The sequence below is a fragment of the Heptranchias perlo genome, chromosome X (genome assembly GCF_035084215.1).
Source record: "Heptranchias perlo isolate sHepPer1 chromosome X, sHepPer1.hap1, whole genome shotgun sequence".
Classification (NCBI taxonomy): domain Eukaryota; kingdom Metazoa; phylum Chordata; class Chondrichthyes; order Hexanchiformes; family Hexanchidae; genus Heptranchias; species Heptranchias perlo.
The window spans coordinates 6098541-6106533 of NC_090370.1; the positions used below are offsets into that span (position 1 = coordinate 6098541).

The 7993-nt window shown below is 40.9% G+C and overlaps 1 protein-coding gene across 6 annotated transcripts in view; it reads right to left on the minus strand.

The window, feature by feature from the left end:
• LOC137307216 (ADP-ribosylation factor 3-like) overlaps nt 1–6767 on the minus strand; it is a 31553-nt gene extending 24786 nt beyond the window's left edge. For 2 of the 6 annotated variants that reach the window (XR_010959069.1, XM_067976623.1), the window contains exons 1-2: nt 6723–6767; nt 5783–5845 (exon numbers count right to left, since the gene is read on the minus strand). The gene's annotated coding sequence lies outside the window, so the exon portion shown is untranslated. Of the gene's footprint in view, nt 1–3891; nt 4019–5782; nt 5846–6290; nt 6409–6722 lie in introns of those variants that run through there. The other 4 variants (XM_067976625.1, XM_067976626.1, XM_067976624.1 and 1 more) reach the window with 4 other exon arrangements.
• Nucleotides 6768–7993: the final 1226 nt, after the last annotated feature.

The following is a 7993-nucleotide window of genomic DNA, read 5'->3' on the forward strand; positions in this document are numbered from 1 at the left end:
GTGTGTCATTTCAGGACCCAAACTAACATGTAATAAATAGTAAAAAGACCCAAGTACATCTTAAGCTTTTTCTGCACAAGACAATTTTAAGTCACTTTAGCTGATCAATGTGGTGATTGAGTCACTGAAGCTTCTGAACAAAAAGCACAGCTGTCAAGAGCCAGCAGAGAACAACCCGTTATGAGCTAATGTCTTCAATCTTCTCTAAACACAAAGCAGCATGCACACTAGGAGATTGTGATTTCACTACCATATTTTACATGTGATTTCAGTGAATGGTAAACAGCTAAACAATGAATAGGTGAAATCATGGAAAATTCAGATCTAAATCCAATTACAGAATCATTCCTAAGGCTTTAAGAACATTAGTTTTGATCTTAACAGCAGAAATACAGCTGAAGTATTGTGGTTCTATGTACTCTAGTTTTATTTATAGTCCATGTTACAAGTTTATGAAAGGCCACTTTAGGAGCTGAAAAGTACATTCAGTACTCAAGTCATACACCTGCACCAGAATGGACACGTAACAGTTCTTTGGGGCAAGTCTAACAAAGTCCTCCTAGATCCAGTAAATGGTTAGTGTGTTGTAGGCACCAGTCATCATCTAAAGGTTGCAATCCAAAAAAGATTCCCCCTCAAAAAAGGTAGCAGATTTTTTTCTTCAATGAACTCCCACTGATGGCTAGATGTAGGCTCATAAACCATCATTTACAGAACATCCATCTCTTCCAGTCACCTTAGATCTTTAACTGGTTCTGTACAGCAAGGTTATAATTACAAGTCCCACAATAGCTGGGATTTATTTAGTACACATTGCACAATATCTATTACTGGATGCAACACGTGATTAGATTTGTTTACTGATACCCCATCTTTTGCAAATGTTGTTCCATTGGAGCTCAAAAAAAGTTAATTAGAACACAACACATTTTCTAACACAATGAAGACTGAATCCATGCAAGAACACTAAGCTGCCTGAACATTGTGACTAGCACACAGGAGAAGGATTATATTCCTTAATAGGATTTTATATATAAAAAAGTGTCCAGACAGTGCAAACCTGCAAAAAGGGAAAAAAAATCTACACACTCCCAAATTGTAGTGACCATGTTCCATACATGAACATTTAAGATTAGTACTCTATATACATGCTTCCTGCTTCTAGCAACTCAGCAAAGTAGCACTGGTCAAGACACAATTGAGCTCAAATTTGGAACAGACTACTTAATACAGAACTCAGTATGAACAGTTTCTGTAGCCACGAACATGAGCTTGAAAGATATGAAAGCACTGAATCCAAAATGAGTCAGGAATTCAATCAAAAGCCTACACTGTAAATCAGACAGTGGGCTGATTCATCTGAAGTGTATTTATGCTGATCTGCTACCCTCTTGCTCTTTTTAAAAAAAAAAAGCCCCAAGATACTAAACTTTCTGGTAAACTAGCTCTGAATTTGGAATGCAAAAACACTACAGCAACTCAATTATAAATTCTTACAAGGCTTAAAAAAATTGCAATATTCTGTGCAGGTTTAGCAGGAAATAGTTGAGAACACTTACAAACATGCACTGCACAGGCTCACCCAAGTCAGTCTAATGTTACCAGAGTTGATTGTGGTGCACACATTCTCCCAAATGCGCTGCGACACTACTCTTCAGATCTTCTGCTTCCAAAACCCCAGGACCCATCACTGTACAAATAGCAATTCAATCCGATACACACACTTCCTTGTTTGTCTCTCTTTCCTCCTCCTTCACCCCCTCCATTCAGCACATTTCTGTTCAGTGGTAGCACTGTTAAAAGTCAAAGCCCAAGCCCATTGCACTTGCCAGCCTATTCCAACCACCAAACCCTGGTGGAAGTAAGAGTTCACTTTGTACTGGACAATGATAACGCCACATACAGCAACAAGCAGCTACCACAATTGTAACTTTTTTTAAAATGCAATTGGCAATCATGTTAAACTCTTAATAGATCCAACAACATTCCCAGATTTTGTTTAAGTTTTATGGCCCTTGTGGTTACATTCATGATTTAAGTTTTGCAATCTGACCAAGATTTTGGAAAAAGGTAACACTAATGAGTATGAACAGAAAGGGCCATTGCAGTCCATCAGGCCAGTCCCAGTGTCTAAGAAATAGCATATCCCATGATACTTCTCATAACCCTTCAAATATTTTTGCCAGATATTCAACCTTCTTGAGCTTGCAGATAAACTTAACCCCCACACTACTTCGCTTGACAGCCCATCCATACATTCACTACCCTCTGTATAAATAATTAAACAGAAACTGCCTTTTCATCCTCCCAAGTTTGAAGCAATGCCCACTTGTTGTAGAATCGGTGGCTACGATAAACATTTTGGCATTCATCTTGTATTTACACCCTTTAGGATGTCCAAGATCACCCGAGCCTTCTCGTGTAAACATTCTGAGCCTCTCCTCATAACTCAAGTGAGTAATGCCAGCTATCAATTTAGGTGCCCTTCACTGCACTCCCCAATGCCTGGATGCCTCCTTTATAATATAGCACTTTGTACAAACTCATCACTTCCTCAGATTTATGCTCTATGCCACTGCTTATACAGCCCACGATCCTATCTGCTCTCTACTGCTGCCGCACATTGTGCCGACAGCTTAGTTATTAATCCACAATAAACCCCCCCCACCCCACCTAGAACCTTTACCCGTGTTGCGTCCTGTAGACTAACATTTAGCTTATATTACCACTGTTCCTTTCCCAATCCAATGATTTAGCATTTATTCACGTTAAATAACATCTGCCACTCATCAGCCCAGCTCCCCAGTTCATCCAGGTCAGTCGGTACTTGCTCAGTCTGTTTCCAGTCCCTCCCACTTGGTATCATCAGCAAACTTGTATTTAAGTTTCTGTTCCCACTTCCAAGTTAATTTACATAAAACGTACACAGCAACAGTACCAACACCAATCCCTCGGGACACGCTACTAGTTACGTCCATCCATGCTGATCCAGATCCCTTTGCCTCCACCGCTTCAGCCAATTTTTGATCCATTTCAAAAGCAATGTGCCAATGCCAAGCCTTCCAAACTTGTGGATCAATCTATGTGGCACTGCATCAAAAGCTTTGCTGAAATCTAAAACATGAGTTCTCCCCCCCGGCCCCCGGCCATAAAATTGATTCTTCCTCAGACTCATCAAGCATAATATCTCCCCCATAAAGCTATGCTGGCTCTCTGTTCTATATTTCTTCAGGCGATCTCATTCATCCTTCCAAGATGGTCATCAGTACTTTCCCTATAAAAAAAGATATCCAACTGACCAGCCCTCTTCTAGATTGACATCACATTCTCTTCTTCAATCCTCAGGCATAGTCCTAATTTTCAATGATTCCCTAAAGCTACCCACTAGAACATATCCAATTTTATTAGCTACTGCCTTGTGTACCTATCTGGACCGAGGGCCTTGACTTTTCAATGCCTTCAGCCTGCCCAACACCACACCACTATTGATTACATTTTTAAAAAATCTTATCTTGCCTTAGAAATGCTACCCCAATAGTAGAAAGACAGATAGGTTTCCTCCATCAAGAGGGACACAAAGAATCCACTTAGAATACTTGCCATTCCTTGGAACACTTAACACAACATCCCCTTTGAAGCCCTTCAGACATTCCACTGTTCCCAAGATGGTTTACTACAAATATATTTATAAAAGCCTTTCCACATGTGTTTTATGTTCCCTGTAATCATGATTGCATCTAGTTTGGTGGTCGACAGTTTTAAACTCCTTATCCTCATCCCTGTCCTCTAGTCTACCCATAGCTTTATACATGAAGCACTTCTTTTTGGCACCTCCCTACTCCACTTCACTTGCACCCACATTTGTCTTCCCCCACCCCCCCCAACACTTACCAAGCAGTTTACAGTTATGTTATATTGATAGTAGTATACTCCTGAAAGGGTTCCACTTCTCCTGTGCTCCTTCCTTCTAAATGTCTAGTCCCGTCTACTCCCCAGCTCAGGGCTGTGTTAGAGGGTACTATATAAAAAGGAGTTCAGATTGTGTCAGATCAATGTAGCAAGTGACAGGCAAGGAGATTTTGCAGTTTCACTAGCAGTTTGAATCATACATATAACTGCTGAATGATCTTTGAAGTTAGCATGTCAACCAGCCACTTTCTTCCAGTAGAAAGAAAAACTACAATTTTAGACATCTAGAATAAAAACCAGAAAATGTACCACTCAGCAACTTAAAGAAAATAATGCTTTGGCTATTCATCACAATTCTGAAGGCCACCCGAAATGTTACCCTTGCTCTTTCTGACGCTAAGTGACCTGCTGTGCATTTCTAACATCCTACATTTTAAATGTCACCTCCAGCCTCTTCTTGACCTACGATTCCTCTCATCCTTAATTCTTCCTTCTGCATTCTCTAACCAAACCACGTTATGTTACGTGAACTTAGTTTATATTCATCCATAATTGCCAGCAGTACTATTTGCAACAATTTCTAGGGATGGCCAGGTGAACAAAAACGGTCTTTACTAGATGTGTACAATCAGACATCCCCAACCGCTCTCCTGAATGTCAATAGAAACTTATTCTGAAAATACAAGTTACAGAAAATAAATCATTTTAATGACTCAAGTGACAACTGAAGCAGCACAGGTGCACCTGAGCTACTACATGTGCTCATAAAACCCTCCCCACATCTCCATTAGATGGGAAGCCACTCTGATATGTTTATCACAAGTGCAGCTCCGCACAATCTGATCTAGTTATAAACACATCAAAAAGGTAATGTGTCGTGCTTTGGAAACAGGAAAAGAGAAAGCAGTGGGTAAAGAATCTCAGCTTTTTACACATCAAAAGTAGTGTCACGCTACTTAAATAGCTGATGTGCACTTCTTTCCTGTGTATTAGAATGATTTCAACAAGCTTTCTAGTGCAATGGGGATTGTAAGCTGGTCAAAGCATCAGGAGCTCTGTTAATGTTCCTCTACAGGAAAACATCAAGTAAATTATAATAAAGACACATTTAAGAGAAGACACTCAGGATCCATTCAGAGTTCATTTCATTATATGCACACAGCAAGGAAATGAGTATAACTGGAGATTGTGTTCCTTCTCCAGTTTCTTATTGCAGGTGTCTTCTCACTGAATGATCTCTCTCAATTATGCTGCAAAGACAATTCTGAATAAACTCATTCTTAACAATTCAAACTGCTCTCAATGTAATAGTACATCACAGTCACTGTGCCTAGTGGTGACATTCAGCACCCACTCCAAGAAATAAACTCAAGACACTGCAGCACTTGTCAGAAGAGACAACTACCCCCAGTTTCCACAAATTCAGCTGAAATGCTGATATTCTAATTTAAGTGTAATAATTCAGATATTAAAAGGGAATAGAAGCCAAATATTTATGGTCAATGATCATTCTCTAATTCTTTTACACACCTAATGCAGTCTGCAAAAGGCAGATGGGCACCAGAGATAAATAAAACTAAAGTAAGTCAGCAATGTCAGCTTTAATAAATTTTCATTACAGCATTGAAAACCTATATAATTCAACATGAAAGCAGTTTAAAAAAAGCAACTCCAACTTTAAGAATGGCTTTCACATTGTGGTGACCTTCCAAGCAGGTCACCAAAATTTGATGCAAATTCTCTACCAATAAAACAACAGGTGACTGCTCTCTCCATGTACAGACATTACTACTGGTCACTATTCATCTCTAAGCCAAATGAGTTACTAGTTAGAGATGTAGAATGTTCATTGGTGTTTAGTTTTATTTCTTACCAACTTAATCCACAACAGGATGATCCAGACTGCAGACTTCAGGAATACAATAGTGGCTCCAGTCTGAAAATGGATGAGTGAACTCTTAGACTTTAGAAGTAACATATTTAGGGGTCAACTCTACATTGCTACAAACAGCTGAGGCAACAGACTCACAAAACAAGCATAAATGGAAAGTACCTTGTGAGATATTTCAACTAGCAGCCTGCATGAGAAATTTAAAAGCTATTATATACAAGAATGAGGTACAGTAGCAGACAATTCCCACAGCAGTTACAGTGAGCCAATAGAGGAGTAATCTATTACAAGACACGAAGCATAACACAAATACTCTTCCTTTAATTTTTTGCACACACAGATTACATTCTGAGCAAAATAAAAGCAAAGCCAAAAAGCAACAAGGGTGTAAATCAGCATCCTCTCCCTATTGCAGGTTCATTTTACACTGACACTTGGGACAGGGAAGGGATGGCATTTCACAGTACAGAGAAAGGTATTTAAATCACACCGTTATTAAGTCCTGTATAACTATTCACTAATTCCACCCACGATACCGATTGCTGAACGAAGCACGCCGGTGCCTCCAAAATCTGCAGACGCGGATTACAAATCGGCCTTTAAAAACCCTTTACCATCGATTCGTGAAAAACGGGGATTGTACCGACACTGGATGGATTGCCGCAGGGAGCAAACAGCCTCTCAGGCCAGGCCGCTCCCGCACTCAGCCCGGCGAACCGTGGGGCCGGAAGGGCTGCCTCGTCGCCTGTTTTCCACCGACGGCCCGCTGTCCACGGACTGGCGTACGAAAGAGAAGGGGGGGGGGGCGAAGTAAACGGCACGAATCACTAAGATGAGACGGAAAACCCTTCACTGCCTCCTCCGCCCAGTACAAAAGGAACCGCCAGCGCGGAAGCCATGAATTCAACCGAACCTCACTTACCTCCGTTTCCAACCGCCACTCACAGGAAACACGTCACATTCACCTCCCAAACCACGCGAGACCAGATATTCATATTCCCGATGACGTCACTCCCGCTTGTGACTCACCAGGAGGCTGCGGATCTGCCAAGTGTCAATCATTTGGAGTGACAGTTTGCTTTTGATGCTGGTCACCCTTACAAATAACACAACTGGACGAGCTTAAGTGTCTCACCCCTAACATTTCTTCCGTTTTGACTACCCTGCAGAGTAAAAGGATTTTTTTCTTTGCTTTTTTTTTAATCTCCAGGAAACATCTCACTGGGAGTTCCTCTCGTTTTGGTTTACATAGAAACATAGAAAATAGGAGCAGGAGTAGGCCATTCAGCCCTTCGAGCCTGCTCCGCCATTCAATATGATCATGGCTGATCCTCTATCTCAATACCATATTCCCGCTCTCTCCTCATACCCCTTGATGCCTTTTGTGTCTAGAAATCTATCTATCTCCTTCTTAAATATATTCAGTGACTTAGCCGCCACAGCCTTCTGTGGTTGAGAATTCCCACAGGTTCATCACCCTCTGAGTGAAGAAATTTCTCCTCATCTCAGTCCTAAATGTCCTACCCCATATCCTGAGACTGTGACCCCTCGTTCTGGACCCCCCAGTCAGGGCAAACATCCTCCCTGCTTCCAGTCTGTCTAGCCCTGTCAGAATTTTAGACAGACTGGATGCAGGGAGGATGTTTACATAATAATGTAACCTGTTCTAATGTATAAACATGACTTCCATTTGTTTCAATGACTTTGCAATTTGTCTCGCACTTTGTAATGATAAATCTCACTTCCTAGTGTTTGGCAGATTGGAAAATAATTATTACATTAAATTAATGGAACTTCGAGGATTCCACTGCTTGTTCTCACCGGATATTTCACCATTTGTATGAAGTCCAAGTGAGAAGGGAGTTATTCACCCACTAGTTGTTGCCTAATCTGCTTCAGAGAATTAGAAGAACTTGTGCTCCCTGATCCACTACTTTATTGGCTACCTTTCAACTATTTCAGATTAGAGTAAATCTAAAATTGCCCTGGGTATGAGATTTGCACCTGATCTCCATAACACTTGAATTAGAATGGTGACATGGTACAGTAGTGGTACTGAACTAGCAACTCTGAGGTGGTCAGTTCAAACTCCACCATGGCAAATTGTAAAGCTGCCAGGTTGTTATAAAAACCCACTGATTCACTAATGTCTTTGCCATCCCTACCCAATCTGGCCTACACATAACGGCAATT